The 19,874-nt window shown below is 37.9% G+C and overlaps 1 long non-coding RNA gene across 1 annotated transcript in view; it reads left to right on the top strand.

The window, feature by feature from the left end:
* LOC127527290 (uncharacterized) overlaps positions 1-19,874 on the top strand; it is a 349,656-nt gene extending 329,782 nt beyond the window's left edge. The window contains exon 2 of the long non-coding RNA XR_007934594.1: positions 19,825-19,874. This is a non-coding gene — a long non-coding RNA (uncharacterized LOC127527290). The remainder of the gene's footprint in view (positions 1-19,824) is intronic.

Below are 19,874 nucleotides of genomic sequence, written 5' to 3'. Positions count from 1 at the left end.
TAAATACAAAATGGTAAATTATTCCAGAGAGATTGTTGTACCCAATATCGCAAAAACTCCGGCTGAAAAATTTTGATGACCTGTCAAAAAATTTCAGATACAAAGAAATAGATTCAAAGAGGAGACATCCAAAATATATTGAAACAGAAAGTCAGTCAATTCACATTTGCATCACGAAAAAGAAGAAACCTTTAAGATACAGTATAGTCATATGAAAAAGTTTGGGAACCCCTCTCAGCCTGCATAATAATTTACTCTACTTTCAACAAAAAAGATAACAGTGGTATGTCTTTCATTTCCTAGAACATCTGAGTACTGGGGTGTTTTACGAACAAAGATTTTTAGTGAAGCAGTATTTAGTTGTATGAAATTAAATCAAATATGAAAAACTGGCCGTGCAAAAATGTCGGTCCCCTTGTAATTTTGCTGATTTTAATGCACGTAACTGCTCAATACTGATTACTTGAAACACCAAATTGGTTGGATTAGCTTGTTAAGCCTTGAACTTCATACACAGGTGTGTTCAATCATGAGAAAAGGTATTTAAGGTGGTCAATTGCAAGTTCTGCGTCCCTTTGACTCTCCTCTGAAGAGTAACAGCATGGGATCCTCAAAGCAACTCTCAAAAGATCTGAAAACAAAGATTGTTCGGTATCATGGTTTAGGGGAAGGTTACAAAATAACATCTCAGAGGTTTAAACTGTCAGTTTCAACTGTAAGGAATGAAATCAGGAAATGGAAGGCCACAGGCACAGTTGCTATTAAACCCAGGTCTGGCAGGCCAAGAAAAATACAGGAGCGGCATATGCACAGGATTGTGAGAATGGTTACAGACAACCCACAGATCATCTCCAAACACGTGCAAGAACATCTTGCTTCAGATGGTGTATCTGTACATAGTTCTGGGGCTGTGGGGCTAGTTCAGGGACTGGGGCCCTTATTAAAGTCGAGGGTCAGAAGAATTCAACCCAATATCAACAAATTCTTAGATAGATAGATAGATAGATAGATAGATAGATAGATAGATAGATAGATAGATAGATAGATAGATAGATAGATAGATAGATAGATAGATAGATAGATAGATAGATAGATAGATAATGAAGATGCCATGTAAAATAGATATAGAGGCAGATACTTTATTGATTGCAAGGGGAAATTGCAGTGTTAGAGCAGCCAACACAAAAAAAACATACAGAATATACTTAAGATGAAAGTTTTATGCCTGTAGACAAGCCTATATTCAGCCACTGGAAACATCCATTATCTGAAATATTTCCAGATGCATTTTCTTCTGAGAAAATGTCGCTACTTAATTTTTTGCTTCTGAAAGCTCCCAGCAGGAATCAGTACAGTGTCCTGGAACTCTGAACTGACAAATTTCAGAAATGAATACTTCACACTTAATTGTTACTGTGATCTGTCAAGTACCCTGAAGTCAATTTTCCACATACCATCTTTTCCCTGTTGCCCAAAGCTGGTGACCACAGAAAGACCAGGACAACCAAGGAGCAGAGGCAGTGAGATAGATAGATAGATAGATAGATAGATAGATAGATAGATAGATAGATAGATAGATAGATAGATAGATAGATAGATAGATAGATAGATAGATAGATAGATAGATAGATAGATAGATAGATACTTTATTAATCCCAAGGGGAAATTCACATACTCCAGCAGCAGCATACTAATAAAAAACAATATTAAATTAAAGAGTGATAACAATGCAGTTATACAGACAGACAATAACTTTGAATAATGTTAATGTTTACCCCCCCGGGTGGAATTGAAATTTGTAATTTATTATCGAAAATCTATGGGATGATTTGAAGCAGGCTGTCCATTCAGTTAAATTTAACTGAACTAGAGAGATTTTGTATGAAAGAATGGTCAAAAATATCTCCATCCAGAATCCAGACACTCATCAAAGGCTATAGGAGGCGTCTAGAGGCTGTTATATTTGCAAAAGGAGGCTCAAATAAGTATTGATGTGATATCTCTGTTGGGGTGCCCAAATTTATGCACCTGTGTAATTTTGTTATGATGCTTTTTGCATATTTTCTATTAATCCAATAAATTTTATTTCACTGCTGAAATACTACTGTTTCCATAAGTCATGTCATTTAATAAAAGGAAGTTGCTACTTTGAAAGCTCAGCCAATGATAAACAAAAATCCAAAGAATTAAGAGGGGTTCCCAAACTTTTCATATGACTATAAGTAGCAAGCATGGGCATTGAGGACAAGCAGTTATAATTCATCAAGCAGACACTTAAGGTGTGGTTTTATAATTCTGCAATATTTAGAGAGCCCCTTCTCATGCAGTTTTCTGTCTAGGATGGTTTTGTCAGCTTTGTGTGGCAAAGTGGGCATCCTCTTACCAGTACAAACACAACACGTCTGCTGGATCAACAAAATGTCTAGTCACCACAGGAAATTAATTTGATTTTTTTTTCATTAGAGATCTTTACTTAAATTATAAAAGTCAGGCAGACACATGCAGAATTAATTATTAAAACATTTCCATGCAGAAAATAAACACTTTTCTTCTTGTGTCAATGGCACAAATTCACAGTAAGTAAGATGGTTTTGCTGCAAATTCAGTTTTGTGCCAATCATTTCACTCATCACTACTTCCAAAGTTTTATTTAAAACTGACTAATCTACCAATAGGTTTCTTGGACATCAGAAGCTCAAGACTTATTCAATAATTTAGAGTACTAGGGTGTTGTACCGTGTTATCCATTATGAATGTAGAGCAAGATTGCCTGAAGGAAGGGGCCTGAGTTGCCTCGAAAGCTTGCATATTGTAATCTTTTTAGTTAGCCAATAAAAGGTGTCATTTTGCTTTGCTTTTCTCTACATTCAATAATTTAGAGAAAATGTTCATCACAGCACCAACTCTACATCATCTTGAGAATTTGCTATAATCTGAAATAGAATAGAATATCATAGGATTCTTTCCCAAAAAAAGCTGCTTATATTTATAGGAAGCTCATTTCCAAATGATAAATGAACAATAAAACTTGTCGCTAAATGGTGTCACTGACTAGAAGGAACTGAGCATCCATTCATAATCTTTATAAACCATAAAAATTGAGGTTTTGAACTCACATTTTAAAGTCTTTTGCTATTTAATTTTCTTTTTGATTTTATACATTTTGAAATTAAGTTTCACGCTACTGGTTTCTGCATTTTTTTTCCTGGGGGCAGCCATATGGTTGTTGGCAATAGTGCTCCATTCCTACCACGCAATTACAGAAAATTGCACTGTGTGATATAATTGTTTAGCCCCTGATGTCCAAGTTTATGGATATTTCTCCAAACAATTCTGTATAGTAGGACTTTGGTGAGTCGTTTTACAGTGATCCTTTGTCTCTATGTATTGGGCTTCAGCGAAACAATCTTACTGAACCTCCTAGTTTTGATCTCCTTTTATTCCTGGTTTAAAATTTTTTACATTCATCTACTGTTCTATTTTTTTAATTGCCTTTTGGCTTGTCACATTCTTCCACATTGGCAGAACAGATAGGACCGAATTCAGATCTTCAAAATTCTCAAAGATACTGTTACAGTTGTCCCAGTACAATTCTATTCAGTTAAAAGTGAAACATGTACTTAAGGTCACCAACAGAAGTTGCATTCAAGACAATCACTTTTTCCACAAAAAGGTTCTTGGAATTTGAAAGAAACGTTCAGGGTAAATAGGTGAGGCAAATACAATAACTGCTTTCAAAGTAATGAAATAACAAGATACCTTAGCTATTACTTAGCTATTACAAAACTGAATGTTTTGATCTCATGTGCAAGAATTCATTTTGTTTTGCTGAACAGAAGAGAAATGTTTACACAAAATACTCCTATAATGGTTGTTGATTTCTTATTACCACAGGAACCATGGAAAAAGACTAGAAAAGTTGGCCAGAAAAGCAGTACACAATAAAAAAATCCCTCTGGCATAGTTGGCATATAACTGCTCAGCCAAGATAATTTTAAGTGAAGAAAACTGACACTAAACTCAATTTTTTGTAATATTTTTGTATGGCTACATTCAGAGTTGTCATAATTTCAAGCAAACCGCAGTTACTGGACGTGGAAATTCATTCGGGTGTTCAGCCGCTGCATGCAGTCAGATAGACGAGAATGCAATGTGGCATGCAGTCAAGAAGAGACTGAAGTAATTCCTTCAAAACACGTCTCTTTGATGCAAGTCAGTGCCGTAGGGACTTTTCCAGACTGTCCCAAAAATGTATATTTATTTATATAGTGATTTTTTTTCTAAAGTGAATTATGAATCATGCAGTAGTATAATTATCTACCTATTTCTATATTCCCAGTCTCCTCAGGTTAAAGTAACACATAATGAGCAGCAGGGATTGAACTGACAGGCTAAAGGACTTTGATGCAACTGTCTTAGGCCCTAGGCAACACTGGTCAATGAGGTTAAGAGTTGGAGATTTGAAATTCCATAGAATGCCGAAAACTACACATTTATGATGTTTCAATTTTTTGTATATTTTTACCTCTTTTAATTGTGAAAAGATAAAAAAAGAATTCTAAATAGAATACAAGCAAAAGGAGGAGGCAACTTTATGCTGAGTAAACTTATTTATATTTTTCAAGGAACTATTCTGACACATTGGTAGCAGTCTGTCAAGAAACTAAAACAACTGAATTTGTATTATTTACCACGAGGTCGTTCATTCTACAAGATATGTATAGTGGAACAAAAGTTAAAAAGGAGGGTGAGTAAAACAGAAGCAATTTAAAAACAAAAAAGAAGCCTTTGTTGATGTCTTCGTGAAAAATGAATAAACTGACACTATTAGTAACATCCTCAGTGTTATAATTTGATTGAGACATATACATTTTTCCATAAAATCTGTGTATGATTTTTTAATGTTATTTAAGTGACATCACATCATAATTTTGTAAGTAAGTTTTCCCCGCAAATGATGTCATTTTAATATATTTTTCAATCCTGGTGGCGTTATATTGTTGTTAGTGATGTCTTTGTTAGTCACGTGATTGGATGCCATCAGGCGTGTGACATTGTCAGAACACGTTGTCCAAGCTTTTGGATTTCTAAAACAATTTAAGATGATCATTCTCGCTAGACATAGTTATGGAGGGTCTTATTTAGTTATGGTTTAGGTTGTCTTGGCTCTGATTATTGTTTTTTTATCCATTCTCTTTTTCAAATCTCATACACCAGAGACTGAATACTTCCCCTTTACATCTTCACTTGGTTAATTTTCAAAATTTTGATGATCTGTGACTCAAGTATCTGAAGTTCAGTTCTTAGAGTTACAATGACTGCAGATTTTATTTTCAGCTATTTTATTTTAACAAAGTCCATCCTTCCAGCTAATCAAGTATGTCATTTAATCAGATGCCTACTGTCTGCTCAATGTTTGCAGTGTCAGAAGTTCTACTGTCTGAGATGTTTCGAAATATTATTGTAATCAGGGCTTTAAGTCTATCTCTATACTTTGTTGTGTTTGTTTTTTTTTCTTCATTCCTTACTTACTTAGTTCACTCCTTTGTTTCATTATTCTTTGTCTGCTGCCAGTGATATTCATAAATAAATAACAAGAGAAACAACAGAGGAACCGCCAATTTAATGTCATTGCATCTGTATTTTCATCATAGAAGAGCTGCTTATGTACAATTCTTAGAAAGAAATAAGAGAAAAATTTTGAGTGGTACTTATTGAAAGTGATCATAAAACTTTCTGAAACTTTTTCCAAAATATGAACATCAGCAAAAGCACACATTTTCAGGTTATTAGTTAAACAACATTCTAAAATAAAAGCAGTAAGATCATATATTTATCTCAGTCTCATTCAAACATGTCAAGAGATTACAAGTATCTGTCCCTTGCTTCCTGTCAATGATTCATTTCGAATCAACAGTGACTTCTGACTAAAAATCTTGCCCCTCAATCAAACTGATACTTATAGGTGAAGTAAGGCCCAATGGTAAATATAACATTATTTGACATGATATATTTTGTAAGATAGATGTTATCTCAATTTTAAAAATTTTTCAGACAATATACTTTTGCTTCAGGTGATGTATTAGCACTCTCTATAGACAAATATCTGTGTTTTCTTTGACGTGATAAAAATGTATGAACAGCAAGTTATAAATTGAAATAATACCAGTGTCAAGGTGCATGTAAGGGACATGAAGAGAAGTTGGAGTACCCAGTGGGAAAAGGTTACAGAAAGCTGTCAAGAAATTCAAGAATTACTCCAGGAGAAGGCAAAATCGTAGTCAAGTACAGAAATAGTTTGTACTCAATCATCAATATCTGAAATTGAAAGCTAAAATCATAGTAAAATGGTACCTTTGCCAAAGGTTCATCTCATTAACTTGTTTTAATTGCTGCTATCTATAATGAGAAGTAAACGTTATTTTGCAGCAAATCTTAAGTGTGGCTACTGAGAACTGCACACCATCACCTTAAATTTTCAAAATAACATCAACAACATAACAAACATTTTATAATCAAAAGGAATACAAAGAAGTAGTGCATACTGATTCTCAGGTCAACAAAAAAAAGATAAAGATGCACGACAGTCCTGAAATAAAAATACAAAACATAGATGACAATAAATGTATGAACTTTGACATGCCCACTCCAATACTCAACCAATTTAGAGTTGTAGCAATGCCACATACAGTATGTGGCTGCTTCTGTGTTTGACTCTCCTTATAATGTGTCATTTAATATGTCAAGATCCATCTCATCCTAGAAGTCAATGAGATGCTCTGCACTTTAAAGGAGACTGAACCAACACAATAAAGAGAGAGAGATGGTGATCCAGAACAATAACTGGCTGCTGTGATTATAGCACAGAGCACTATTCTTGGATTGATAACATTTTAAGAGTTTCAACTAAGCCAGGTCAGGGCTTAGGACCAGGATAAAGACATTTTAGGATAGATGTTTTGTTTTGGAAAGTGGATCCTCCTTTCTGCTTTTTTTTCATTTTGTCATTACTTCATTAACTTTCACTTTCAACAGACTGTAATAAAGCACTGGGACTGTACGTAAATGATGTGTTGATCTTGTATATGATTCACATTTCTGTGTTGGTATAATGCCAGTTTATTTTATTTGTTTACTTTGCACATCTACTTCAAATCTTTGCACGGGGAGTCTTGTACATTGTCTATTGTTGATATGGTAGACCTGAGCACTGTGGTTGCAGGGTTGCTTAACCTTTTCATATACAGTATTTCCCAGTGATGTCTAATTGAGGGCAGCACTTAAGTTATGATGCTCTTTATTACATATAAACAGATTTTAGGGGTGGTAAAGAGTACCAGTTAAACTAACCAGCATGTCTTTAAGGACATGAAAGGTAAAACCAGAGTATCTGGAAGAAATGCCACACAGACTAAAAGAGAGAACATGCAAACTCTTATGGATTTGAACTCAGGACCTGCACTGCTTACCACCGTCAGTCTTAGATTAAAATTCTAATACTACATTATTGACTGGGCCTGACACACTCACCCATACTTGCACAAGGTAAACCTAAAGTCACGTCTTTACACTGTGGAAGGAGATCTGGATCTGCAGTGAAGACCTAAGATTAAAGCAATGCAACTTAACAACTCTGCTATGTCAACGATATGTGCTGAATAATATTTCTGCCTATAAATCATGTAGACATTTTTCCAATTATATAATAAATGTTAGCCCACAGAAGAAAGTCGGTTCTTACACCTTCTCTTAACACTGAACCATGTGCTGTAGTGAACAACTTCATCTGGGTTTTAGTGGCACACATATTTTCAGTAAGCTGTAAAGGGTGATTCAACAAGTTTTGTTAATCTTCATTAAAAATGTTTCTATGGCAAGAACTGACACTTAAATTAGGTTGAGCTAAGTCATAGATTATGTTCAGCTTTCTTTAAAAATTAAAAAAATTAATGTGCTCCTAGGGTATGTGAAAAGAATGAGGTGTGCAGGAGAATTTATGGCCCCAGGAGACTTAAATGTAACATCTAGAATCAGTGTAACCTATGACAGTTAACTCCTTTTCATCCCTCTCCGATTTATCATCTTCTTCTACTCTGGGTTAAATTTGAAGATTCTGCTTCTTACAACTAAGATAAATTTTAAAAAAGCCACAGAATATTCTCTGGGTTCTTTCTCTGTCATCTAGTCATCTACATGCAGAAATGCATGTAACAAAAACACAAGGCCTCAGAAGGGATAACAAGCATTCCTAATAACAGCGGTTCCTCTCTGCAGCAGATAGTTTTCATACTACAGTCTTTGCTGCCATTTGGACTGCAGCTCTGAGTTATGAAATGCCAGCCATTAACGGTTTCTTGTACAAAGCAGCAGCCTTGAGCATCCACAGGTAATGAGAGAAAGGTGCAAAATATGGAGGAGAGATGGTCCCAGACCCCTCATTAACCCTGCATACCTCCTAAAATCAAAGTTGTGCAGGGGCTCTATAATATTTAAAACCATGTTATAGTGTTATAATCACTCAGAACTTATTACTGTGTTTGAGAGAAAATAGGCTACAATAGAAATTCAGAAGAAAGTCATTATTAGAGTATTTCTGCTTATTTTTGCCTGTTTAACTCTCTGTGCTCTTGCCTAACTAGAGCTAAATCATTGCTCTGTGGCAGGGCAGCACTAATGATGCTTCATATACCCTATTTCCCTTCCAAAATGAAGAAGAAAAAGCAAAGTCCTGTGCTCAGAAATTATTCTGTTACTTCTAAAAACTTAAACAGAGCAATAAAAATATTGCAAGTCAAGAAATTTCAGCCAAACGTTTTGCTGTTTTTAAAGCACACATCAGCAGTGAGTGGATAGTTTTTGTTTTTGAAATGAACTGCATTTTGTGGGTCAGAAGAATGAAGTGGTGTGTTTTAAATAACAAGTTCATTGGTTATTTAAAACCAAAAAAGTATAAACAGTCAAAATAATAAATATTTTAAACTATTGTCATACATGTGCGCATGGGGGACAGTTTGCAGGGTCAAATAGTGTTATTTGTCAGCCAGACCGGGGGTTTGGCGCTCTCATCTGATCCTCTCTCCTATCCCTCTGCAGCCCAGCCGAAGACCATGACTGTTAATGACATCACCATGGATCCACCCACCTTGATGACATCATTTCCACTACGCAGAATTCCCCTTCCTGCCACATCACTTCCGGTTCCGGCTGTCCTGACTCCACCTCTTCCTCCTATCCACCATATTTATAGAGCAGTCTCAATCTGTCAATCTGTTAGTCAGTTCAGTTGTGAACTCTGCTTCTGTAAAGACGTGTTTCTTTTCATTTGCTGTTTTTTGTTCAGTATACAGGGTGGCCATCCCCAAACCTTTTTCTGTTTGTTGCCTATTTTTTTATCCCACTATCTTTCTTGCTTTTCCATAGTTTTCCCTCTATATCTGACTTACTGCTATAGTTTAAGCGTTTACCTAGCTATATGCCTGTTTTCAGTTTGGTAAACTGAAAAAAACAGGTTAATAAACAATAATCTAATTTAAGCTGTATTATTTTTCTTAGGTGGAAAAATACAGTAAACTTTGACCTTGCCAAATAGATAAATAAAAAGTAAACAGATAAAATAAATCCCAAATAGCCAATAGAGATATTTTCCCATGGCCACTGGTCTATCAAGTACACAAGGTCTACGAATCTGTGATGAGACTCATAGCTGCTCAGTACTGGGTGATCTGTGCTGTGCAATAGGAATTTCTCCACCTCTTTTCAGGCCCACTTATCCTACAGAATTTCTAAATTGTCAAGACCTGGCTGGGACTCCATCCCTAGACTTTCCCTTCCCCTGTTTGACCCAGGCCTTTATATAAGTCTCTGTTATTATGCAACAGTAACAGGCCCTTTTCACAAATTCATATTTTTTCTAACAGGAGGCAAGGTCATGGGGTAAAAGCTCTTCTTGTTATTAAAAAATGATGGCATTGAGAAAGAACAGCTTCTGAAGCAACTTTCTCTGTTCAAATTCTAAACAAAAACATCCTTACCTAATTGTCTTGTTATACATTGTGGCAACACATAGCATTTCAAATCTGATAATTTCATAGCTTTTGTGTGCCACCTTAAGATTGATGCTGTGCCGAATCTTTTTAACTGGAACGTTTTTGGCATCTACTGACATGCAAATCAGCTTTTGAAAGGGAAAATGCTCATCTCAGAGTGAGTGTGTTTGAGTCTGAAATGATGGAAAACAGCACACCAGCTCTTTTCTAACTGGACTATACAACAGCTCCTGGTTAACATACACAAAACCTAAAATAGCCATGATGTAACTAAATACATTTTTTTCTGACTAGAAATGTGAACCGTACATTTAACATCATATTATGTCTGTATGTTCATGCGTTTCATAGCAGGAACCTAATAACTCCTTTAAGCTTAAATTGACCCATTTACATATAGTGTGAATTTCACAAGTTCATGGTTAGAGCAATTTTTTTTTTGTAAGAATAACCTGACGTGTGTTCTCTCTCACCACCTGATGTAATTCTGGTATCCCAAAAAAACAAAATAGATTAGGATTTCAAAAAGGCTCCAAAAAACAGGCCAGAACAGGCCTCACTTGCCTGTCCTAATATAGCTCCAATACAGGCCTCACCCCAGGCAAGCTGGACCCTATGCAACTGGGAGGCATTGGCCTACTTAGGTCCAAAAATATTTAGGTCATGTGGTTCAAAAACAATCCAAGGAATGTTTGTAAATATATCAAAAAAATAGCATACCAGGGGAAAAAACATGACATTTTAATACAGTGGAACCTCGGTTCACGACCATAATTCGTTCCAAAACTCTGGTCGTAAACCGAGTTGGTCGTGAACCGAAGCAATTTCTCCCATAGGATTGTATGTAAATACAATTAATCCGTTCCAGACCGTACGAACTGTATGTAAATATATATATTTTTTAGTTTTTAAGCACAAATATAGTTAATTATACCATAGAATGCACAGCGTAATGGTAAACTAAATGTAAAAACATTGAATAACACTGAGAAAACCTTGAACAACAGAGAAAACTAACACTGCAATAGTTTGCGCTATAGTGCTAGGAACCGCTCGCTAAAAACACTTTTTTTAATGAATTTTAAGCACAGGGGAAAAAATGAACATTTGAAAAATCCGTAATTTAATAAACCACCAAGAAAAGTAACGTTGCAACAATGCAGGCTACGAACCGATCGCTGTAAACAGAAGTGAAAACAAAAACAAGCCTTTTCTACCTTATGCGTCCCTTGCTCGCTCTCTCTCTCGCGCCTGTGTGTGCGTGCGTCTCTCTTTTGCGAGCCTGGAGTGCCTGTGTGTGTGTCTCTCTAGCGCTCCTGTGTGTGTGTGTGCGCCTCTCTCCCGCGTCTGTGTGTGTGTGCGTGCTTCTCTCTTTTGCGAGCCTGGAGCGCCTGTGTGTGTGTCTCTCTAGAGCGCTCCTGTCTGTGTGCGCGGCTCTCTCTGTCTCACGCTGCCTGTGTGTGTGCCTCTATCTTTCGTGCTGCCTCTCTCTCGCGCTGCCTCTGTGTGTGTGTGTGGCGTTCTCTCGCTCGCTCTCTCTTGCTCGCTGCACAGGAAATGCACAGGGAGGGACTGAACATGTACAAACTGAAAGGGAACCTGGCTTGTTCGTATACCGAGTGTGTGGTCGTGAACCGAGGCAAAAGTTTGGCGAACTTTTTGGTCATAAACCGAGTTGTACGTGTACCGAGACGTTCGTGAACCGAGGTTCCACTGTATATGGAGTGGATGTATGTAACATATAGAAAAGGGAAGCACAAATTTTTAAAAGAGAAAGAAAGAAATTTGCTTAAAAGGTAATCTAAAAGTGCAAATCGAGGTAAAAATCAAAACTAGAAAACAGGATCCAAAATAAAATTCAGAAACCTGAAAAATCAGTACTTACAGATAAATAATTTGAGAACAATAATTAAACAATGAGCTGCTAAGGGACAGTCCCTTTAGGTTCATTTATACTTTCATGTCACAGTCCACATCGCCAACAGCGTATCTATCTATAACTCTTTAAAAATGTGACTATGTGTCACATCAACAAGGATCCCACAGCTCTAATTGGCCAGTTTGGTAACTACATATTTTGTGAAACACATTTCCATTCGTCTTCTGGTTTGGAAGTTGGCGAATATATGAAAAAGTGGAAAAATGTCAGGGACAAATATATTCACCTCAAAGAAAATGTGTAGCAAGAGGAGAGGTAATCCTGGAGAGCAAAAGCTGCTTGCAGTTTAATGGATCATTTGCTTTTTGTGCCTGCTACAAACAACAGCAACTAACATTCAGGCATATAAACTGCTTTCGACGGCATAGCCTGCACACATAGCTACAGTGTAAGCTCAATGCAGAAGTGTACATCAGTCTTGATCAGTGATGTAAGGGTGGTCCAGCCTAAAGGAACAAGGAACATCAGAAAACATGTCGCACTTAGATAATAAATAATCACATTAAAAATACTTGGGGAAAAAACAGGCACATAAGGCAGTGAAAACACCCTAGCTAAAACATAACCTCACTTCATCATTGGTTACATTAAACACTGTACTGTATTACAAATACAACAAACATTAAAAATTGTTTGAAACAACACAAAACAACTGGTTGCTAGTAAAGCATTTAGAATAAATGCAGTTAATTTATAAGTGTTAAATAATTTACCTTGTTTATTCTATATTACAACATACTGATAAAATATAAAAATTGGTTAGCTGACATTGTTGTTGTTACAGGAATTAGAGACTTAAAAAAAATATATGGCCTTTGTCCACTTCTGATTCTTTCATTGAGAAATGGTTTTCAATAGAACTTCTAACATCGCTAAAATCAATTTTGTCAATAAAGGAATAAGCATGATACTGTACATTGTTGGCTGGCAAGAACGAGGTTTACTCATTGATGTATAACTTCCAAATTTTGTGAAAATTATGTCATTTGATGAGGGGGCAAGGGAGCTAAAATGGGGGAGCTTAGACAGTGCTGTTGCTTTAACATTGTATAATTTTGTGTCCTTGTGACAATCATTACGCTCAGACAAAATCAAGTCCTATGGTGGTGATGTAGCCGATTCCTAGCCTATTAGGCTATTCCTGAAATCAGACAAGCCCTCCTTTCATACTTTTGAAATGCTAATACAAGTTAATGATACGTTTCCACCTGGGTTTGGGGGTCTGTGCCATCGTGGATATGCAGGGCTGTCTTAACGCATGAGCATACTGGGCAGTTGCCTGGGGACCCCATGAGCACAGGGACCCCATGCTAATCTATGTGTGTTGTGACTTGCCGAGTGGTTGTGTAGGTAGGGGTCCCAGTGCACTGCTTTTCCTGGGGGCCTATAATACTTTTAAGACAGCCCTGCCTAAATGCCTGGGGCCATGACAGTCCAATGCCATGCATTTCTTATTTTCACCTTTTTAGAATATTGCTCACATATTCACATAAAATGTTTGAGAAATGACTATTCATTCCATCAAGCTTGTTTGGTTAACTAATAGCTAAGTTGTTCTAATATCAGCTATCTGCTTCAACTATGTGATTCTATGATTTGCTCCAGATTTCCCAAAACTGTTTGTGTGAAGAGATGCTTTTGGCTCTAGTCTTAAAAACACTTTCCTTTAATCTTCACCCTTAAATTTTCCCTTTAATTCTTCATTGTTTAATTGAAAGAATTCTACTGGATCCTGCGGTGGGTTGGCACCCTGCCCGGGATTGGTTCCTGCCTTGTGCCCTGTGTTGGCTGGGATTGGCTCCAGCAGACCCCCGTGGCCCTGTGTTCGGATTCAGCAGGTTGGAAAATGGATGGATGGATGGATTCTACTGGATCAGTTTTACTGAAGACCAGGTCCCCATGCAGCTTAGTCACCAAAAACCCAAAGTTCCTTTTCAGAGGTGGCTTTTTTTCAAGACAGTGCCTCCCATCTTGTATTTATAATTAACATTCCTATTTCCTATGCACAGAACTTTACACTTCTGTATTTTAAACTGAATTTTTTCAAGAGTTTGCGTATTATTCATGGCTTATTTCATTTTTTTGCTACCTCCTTACTTTCTAGTATCTCTCCAACATCAGATTGATCTACATATTTTTATAAAGAAGAAAGCATCTCCGAGTTTCACAAATTCATTAACTACACTGGAAATAAAAAAAAAAATCTAAATAGAAATAGAAAGAGTGACAGTCCAAAGTCAGACCCCTGAGAGACTCCCCCCATGTGGAGCACTCTCGTCTCGTCTGTGATCTTTCTTCCCTGCTAATTAATTAACTAGAAGTGTAGCTTTGTGAGTCACTTCTGATGCTAATAGCCTTTAACTTCAGAATGAATCTTTAGTGTGGCACTTTACAAGTCCTGCGGTGGGCTGGCGCCATGCCCGGGGTTTGTTTCCTGCCTTGCGCCCTATGTTGGCTGGGATTGGCTCCAGCAGACCCCCGTGACCCTGTAGTTAGGATATAGCGGGTTGGATAATGGATAGATGGACTGGCTACTGTGTGATGTTCTTTGAATTATACTCATTTTACTTTGATTCTAATACATCACAGCTTACTAAATATTTGTTTTTTTTTGTAACATACTACTCGGTTGTAAAGTGCTATACTTGAAGTTCAATAGTTTGCCATTTAAATGGTGTATTGTATGATTCTGTATGCCTTTGTGATGTTTTTTTATCTGCCAGCAAACATAACTGATCTTCAGCATCCCAGTCATGTGCAGCTACCCCTCATTTCCAAGGGCATAACTTCGACAGGGTCAGTTTGACAGGCAGTTTATAAAGAGGGGTGTTTCAGCTCTCAGACACTATGAAGCTTCCTACAGTATGCTGAATTGATTGTGAGATAAGGCAATGTGAACGCCCCAAGGTCTGACTTTGCTTGTAATCTACTGTATCACCTATTTGCAAATTAAAATGATGAACTTTAATTCTTGAATCAGATCTATAAATTCTCCAGGGACTTCCCTGTCAAACAAGATATAGCTTGTCTTTGTATCGCCTCCTGATCATAATTATGCTCACTTGGCTGTATTTATAAAACTCCACAGAGAGAAACAGCTAGATAAACAAGTATTATTTTGAGTTGAATGGTGTCAGCATGAAAAGAAAAGCCCACATTTTCTCATATTTATAAGAAGATAACAAGCTTTTTGTTATCAAGTGTAGGTTAGCTCTTTATTTGTCATGCATTCTACCAGGATGTTGGCAATGGGCATTGCCAGGGTGGGGGGAGTATATCGAATGTACTTTTTAGGCAAGCTCTTTGTTTGTTCTATGTTTTTCCACTTTAAAGATGATTGAGGGAAATGCCTCTTTCATATTGTATACTGTGGACCACCGGCGCATGTACAGCCGCCCCAAATCCGACACCAACAGGCAGACACAAGTTTGCCACACAACACGTTTTATTTACAGTTGGGGAGCGTTTTCTCTCTCCCCACAGCACAGTATCAACCACAACTCACAGTCTTTTACTCTTCTTCATTTCTCTCTTCCTTGTTCTGTCCTTCCTCCCCCACTCCCTCTCAGGCAAGCTTCGTCCACCTCCTCCCGACTCTGGCTCTCCAAATGGAGTGAGGTGGCTCTTTTCATTCAGGTCCTGGGAGTGTTCCAGGTGGCTCATCAGTATTACCTGGAATCACTCCCAGGTGTGGTAGAAGTTCACTATAAGGCTCTTCAGCTTCCCCTGGTGGCCCCCACTGAACCCAACAGGGCTGTACTAAACTTCAGATCCCATCATTCCCTGAGGGAGTCCATGGAGCCACAGCTGCCCAGGAGGTCTGCCCTCTAGTGTCCCAGGGGAGGTATTGCCTCAGCAATGCTCTCCCCCCAGTCCTTCCATCCCACTGGCATCCCAGTCAGACAACGACCGTGGCCACCCATCACAATACGTATGTAGAAATGCTCTGCAGTTGGTTCATGTGTTTTGTTTATATTGTATGTTCATAATAATGTTATAAATAAACAAATAATTTATATAATTAAGGGTGTGTTTATGTATGTGTATATGTATACACAATAATTTTTCCAGTTTTTATTGAATTTTAAGTTCAAGTCCAGTGAATAATCTGAAATGGTGCAAAAATAAGCAGTAAACTGCTAGAGGTTAAAAAAAGTGTAGATTACCAAAAACTTGAAAAATAACGAACAAAAAGGCCTTTTTGCAGGAAATAAGTAATGGGTTAACAACTTGCAACTGCTCTGAAGCAATGGAAGTTAATTAGGGTTTGAAACTCGATGCAAGGAATTTCTACAAGTGTCACATCTTTTGTAGATTACTTACATAAAAGCAGTATTGCTATACCTTCCGAAGTCTATTTTGGACAATAATGCACTGCATATTCATACCACAATAGCAAAAATGTTTGATATGTACGTCAATAGGCCTTGCACACTAGGAACCAAGTTACCCGAACTATTCTATAATTTTGCAGTAATTATTTGCCACTGTGATGCTGATCTTTCTGATCATAAAAAAGGTCATTACGATGGCAATTGATGAGAAGAATTCATAATTAATTGCAGAATTACGGTATTTGAGGGTTCCTCTAGAGTTGCTCTTTCTCTTGCACGATTCGGCTCAAAAAGTAATCAGCACATCGTCATCTCCTAGTAGGGTTAAGTTTTGAGTTTGGCATTTTTCAGCTCTAGATTGTATTCATGAAACTGTGACACAATGATACACACACACACACACAGACACACACACACACACACACCTATCATCGGGATATTGATGTTTTCTGTATCAGGGAACCCTAAAACGTTGAGATCTGTTGCAAACCAGAGATGTACATTTTTGCCAAATCTAAAGTTTTCACTCCTCCCTCATAGGTTATGGTAGGGAAGGACGCAAAGCAAAAAATATAATTTACAAAGGAAGACAGACTGACCATTGTAACCCTTTGGTTTGCATAGACGACTGCAAAGAGAGTCATGTTGTTAGTAAGTACAGTTTCCTACAACATTAAAAAGAACTTGGAAAATGCAACAGGAGCAGGTCTTGCAGACCCAAAGCCACAACAGAATCAGTAGGCAAGTTTGTGACAGTCAACTGCCTGCATGATAGGCATCTCACAGGGAGAAAGTATAGTCCAATAATCGTTGAAGTAAGTATGTCTCACCTTCAACAAAGAAGTGTGATCTATCTATCTATCTATCTATCTATCTATCTATCTATCTATCTATCTATCTATCTATCTATCTATCTATCTATCTATCTATCTATCTATCTATCTATCTATCTATCTATCTATCTACTGTACCCTTCTTCTAGCTGTTCTGCAGTACTAAGCCTGCCAAAAAAATTAGCCTCATGCTATTGTCTAGTTGACTTCGGCCAATTTCAATTTCATTCACTTCCATTTTCCAAAAAGATGTTTTAGATCTCATATCCCCCGTCACTGTCCACAATGCTTTGGTACCAACACTTTGAAACAGCAAACAGGAAAGCAAAAATGGGCGCTTCTCATAAAAATACCTGGAAAAAGTCAGTGTGTCAGCTCATCCTCAAATTCTTAAGTCGGGTCAGTCTGGTCAAAGCTCCTTTATCTTCTTTTTTTCTTCAAGTGAACAATTTATGAAGGGTTGTGTCGTTAAAGAAATAACCAAATTTTCTTTACTTTCTGAAGTTCTGCTTGAAGTTGCCATCAAAGTCGTGCTCACTCATGTGTAGTTATGTAATGTTAAAGGCCAGTGTGAACTGTGTATCTTTGACATCAACATGACATAGTGTGTTGACAATCTTCCCATCATATTAGATTATAAAACCTAAAACAATACAAATTCACTGCCAATAAATGTGGGAGTGTCCAGGGCGCAGAGAGCTGTGTTCCCAGAAAAATCTGAAAGCAACCAATTAAAGGGCAGCCTCAGGTCACATGCTTGCCAAAAGTTCAAGGACTTACATACACGCTCATTTGGCCGGTGTCCTTCCCTCTGGAAATATAGGTATTCACACATAATTTTTTTTTTATTATTCACACAGAAATTAAACACAAGTCAGAACCAATTTTTAATGGATGCTGAAATGCGCTGACACCAGGTACGTTGTGCAAAATGAATTTATTTCATGAATATTTCACATTACCTAATTAACCTAAGTAGAGTTTTTAAAATAATTGGGGTGGTGGTGACCCAGCGCCCCACATTATAAACCACCACTGCAAATCAGTCAAAGCATTTTTGAGATTTTGGTGTATTTAGTTTCTCTATTGTTGGGATTTTTAACCCTAAATATAGATATATCAAAATGTCCTTTCTTAGCGGAAAACCTACTGTCCTAAATGTACAATCCTGCCAAATTTCAGCTTTTTAACTAAGTGGGAAATAGTGTACCACTCATACACGTAAATGATGTTGATCTTTGCAGTGCACCATGCACTCTATTATATGTCTCTGTTATATGCCGTTTGGTTTGGGATTCGTAAAAAACAATGTTAATGTTTGAAATGCACCATCTATTGGAATGACAAATGCAATGCAATTTATTAGTAAAAATGTTTGTTATGTGCTATCGTTTCCAATGACAGAGACATCGCAACCAGATAGACACATATCCTTTAATTAAGGTGGTGTAATGCACATACAATTAAAAGACAGTTTATGGGCTTGATTAAGTGTGATTTATATATATAAACTCCTCAAAAAATTTAAAGGAACACTTTGAAAACACATCAGATCTCAATGCAGGAAAAAAAATCATGCTGGATATCTATACTGATATGGACTGGGTAATGTGTTAGGAACGAAAGGATGCCACATCATTTGATGGAAATGAAAATTATCAACCTACAGAGGGCTGAATTCAAAGATTCATTGCAGCAACTCAAAATCATGCTCAGTAGTTTGCATGGCCCCCATGTGCCTGTATGCATGCCTGACAACATCAGGGCATGCTCCTAAAGAGATGACGGATGGTGTCCTGGGGGATCTCCTCCTAGATCTGGACCAGGGCATCATTGAGCTCGTGGACAGTCTGAGGTGCAACCTGGCGGCGTCGGATGGACGGAAACATAATGTCCCAGAGGTGTTCTATTGGATTTAGGTCAGGCGAGTATGGGGCCAGTCAATGGTAGCAATTCCTTTATCCTCTAGGAACTGACTGCATACTCTTGCCACATGAGGCCGGGCATTGTTGTGCACAAGGAGGAACTCAGGACCCACTGCACCAGCACAGGGTCTGACAGTGGGTCCAAGGATTTCATCCCGATACCTAATGGAAGTCAAGGTACCATTGTCTAACCTGTAGAGGTCTGTGCCTCCCTCCATGGATATGCCTCCCCAGACCATCACTGACCCACCACGAAATTGGTCACGCTGAACGCTGTTACAGGCAGTATAATGTTCTCCACGGCTTCTCCAGACCCTTTCATGTCTGTCACATGTGCTCAGGGTGAACCTGCTCTCATCTGTGAAAAGCACAGGGCACTAGTGATGGACCTGCTAATTCTGGTATTCTATGGAAAATGCCAATCGAGCTCCATGGTGCCAGGCAGTGAGCACACGGCCCATTAGAGGACGTCGGGCCCTCAGACCACCCTCATGAAATCTGTTTCTGATTGTTTGGTCAGAGACATTCACACCTCCTTGCCCAAAGGAGCAGATACTGGTCCTCCTGATGGGTTAAGGACCTTCTACGGCCCTGTCCAGCTCTCCTAGAGTAACTGCTTGTCTCCTGGAATCTCCTCCATGCCCTTGAGACTGTGCTGGGAAACACAGAAAACCTTCTGGCAATGGCACGTATTGATGTGCCATCCTGGAGAAGTTGGACTACCTGTGCAACCTCTGCAGGGTCCAGGTATCGCCTCATGCTACCAGTAGTGACACTGACCGTAGCCAAATGCAAAA

This window comes from Erpetoichthys calabaricus, chromosome 3 (genome assembly GCF_900747795.2).
Source record: "Erpetoichthys calabaricus chromosome 3, fErpCal1.3, whole genome shotgun sequence".
Classification (NCBI taxonomy): Eukaryota; Metazoa; Chordata; class Cladistia; order Polypteriformes; family Polypteridae; genus Erpetoichthys; species Erpetoichthys calabaricus.
This window is presented reverse-complemented; position numbering and strand designations above follow the sequence as displayed.